The sequence below is a fragment of the Pollachius pollachius genome (assembly GCF_949987615.1).
Source record: "Pollachius pollachius genome assembly, chromosome: 2".
In the NCBI taxonomy this organism is placed as follows: Eukaryota; Metazoa; Chordata; class Actinopteri; order Gadiformes; family Gadidae; genus Pollachius; species Pollachius pollachius.
The window spans coordinates 42,937,214-42,939,713 of record NC_136935.1 but is presented as its reverse complement, the minus strand read 5'-3'; the positions used below and the strand labels follow the sequence as shown (position 1 = coordinate 42,939,713).

The 2,500-nt window shown below is 43.0% G+C and overlaps 1 protein-coding gene across 1 annotated transcript in view; it reads left to right on the top strand.

Moving 5' to 3' along the window:
• Nucleotides 1-2,500, top strand: part of LOC307070353 (protein sidekick-1-like) — a gene marked incomplete at both ends in the record, with an annotated part of 237,560 nt that overhangs the window by 227,172 nt on the left and 7,888 nt on the right. The window lies entirely within an intron of this gene.

Below are 2,500 nucleotides of genomic sequence, written 5' to 3'. Positions count from 1 at the left end.
CAACGCATCCACACATCCACACATCGTGGAATTATACTTAAGTATCTGTCGCGCCTAACCCTCTCTCGGGCGTGGCCGTCCACCTCAGCCACTGCCCAGACCGAGCCCCACAAATCCACACACACTTCGCGACTGGTGTCCCTTTGTTCTGGTGAAAAGAACGCCATCTGTGTTCGGAACAGAACGTTCCAACGTTCAACACTAGTTGGCAGAGACGGGGAAAAAAACGGATTTAACACCTGTTCTTGGAAAATATTAATAATAAATATTACTGGCTTATTTAGTGGCATCGTTAAAACTGCATAGATTACCACTGCTTACGTTTAAAACACATACAAAACGATTTGGGGTTCACCTCTGTCCCTGTTAGGCGGTTCTCGCCGGTTTTGGGAGGGTAGAGCGCAGTACGCTACCACACACGGGTTTTCCCTGGCTGGCCCGCCTCTGGCCACGGACACACACAGCTCAGGTCTCCAGGCCTTCCTCATGTTACCTTCATGTATTATACATCATCACGTAACGTATACAGTTAGATGAATAATACTCTTAAATAAGTAATATAAAGTATTTATATGGCACCTTCTTCGCAGATGAAAGTCAGAGAGTGCTTTAGAACAAAAGTAGACCAGAGATAAATGACATGTTTGAAACACGTCAGTCTTGTTTTTCTTCTTTTGTTTGAAGACAAAAGAAGTCTTTATTTGACTTGAGTTGCTTAGAGTTGACACAAAGAAAAATAAAGAAATAGACAATATGTTGAATATGACAAGCATAAATGTAAATATAAAACCCTGAAGAGTAATTTGCTTTCAAAGTTTAATAAAGTGTAAATATCACTATTGAAAGAATAGGAGCAAAACACTTTCAGGAGGCGTTTACTGTGACCTTTGAACCGAAAACTCAGTGACACAAGGATAGCATCTTGTGTAACGGACTGACGTGGACTGAGCTGTTGTCGTTGATGTTTGACAGCTTAAAGGGACTAGGTGTAGGATATTTACTCTGTTGCAACTTATGCATGGATGCATTTAGGGGCGTGGTAGAATAAGAGGGCATGGTAACAACAGGTCTGACAGTTGGGGTGTGTGCTCTACTGCAGACACACAGCCCTCCACCCCTCCCCAATCAGGTTGTTATTTACTTATAAAAAGATTCCCTCTGATGTGTCAAACAGACTATGGTCTGATTTCTGTTATTATGAAAAAGGAAGAAGAAATTTACGTCTTAGCGGATAGTTTTTTTCTAAAGTTATTTCCCAACTTTTTAATTAGTAAGTTGACACATTATTATAAATAGCATTCATATTGGATTGTTATTGTCTCAAACCACAAATATCGTGATCCAGTGCTCTGAAGGCACAAGCTCGAGCAGGCTGTAGTTCACTTTGCGGCCAAAGGGGCCAGTAATGAGAAGGAATTTATTTCGCTTTTCCCATAGTACCTTTAACCAGCATTTCCCTTTCGGTTCCTTCAATATAATTTGCAGGGCTCCAGCCAGAACATCCCACGTCTCACATAGCTTGACCCCAGTGATCGATAGTCCACAGCCTGACTGTACAGGGATATCGAGCCAGGAGGAAACTCAGGGCACTACCTAAACACATCTGATGGCCGCAGCTACAGTGGCATGAATAAATACACTACTGTTGATTTTTTCCCTTTTTTAATATGTTCAAATTGCTTTAATTTTCTCATCCTTCATCCAATTAACTGTTGTATATACTTATGTATATTTTTCAAGGATATGCATTTGATCTGACTGTAGTCGTAGGAGTCGCCGTTCAGTCTTCAGCCACAGCACTCATTATCCAATGATTGCCTTCTCCTTCAATTCAATATTGGCAGCAATTATGCCTTTACCACAAAGTCCCATGGAATATATTTAAATTTATACTGTTTATATATGCAGCATCAATAATGCCCTCCTATGTGGCCCACCGTCAGCAAGGAGTTTATTTTTCAAATGAAACTCGTCTGGTTCTCTGCAGGTGCCCCAGTACACTGTAACACTTGCACTCTTCGTGGCTTTGTTGTCAATCACAGCCCTGCGCTCGAGCCAAGCTATCTCAAATTGTAATCGGTTCCAGGCTGCTCTCTCTGTCTCTTTCGCACCGCGGAGCAGTCAACGCACTACACCGACGCTTCAGTGTTTTAATGAAGCGCTCTCCGCAGGAGAACATTTGTCTTTTAAACAGATCTAGACAGGGACAGGGAGCAGCGAGAGACAGACAGAGACGGGGCACTAGGAGAGTGGGGACTAGGAACAGATGGAAAGAGGGGAAGGGGGACAGGAGGACTGCAGGAGGACGGAGAGGACAAGGAAGAGGATGCTTCTTTACTTTGTCTTTCGGCCAGTGTCATCGACCACTGTAGACAAAGTTTGTGAGAGGAAAGATTGGGAAGCAGATATTTTAACCAGGAACAAGAGGAAACTGCAGAGAAACAGAAGTGAACAGAATGTGGTGACTGTGATTCCTCGGGCTGATTGGTTAACGACCCGA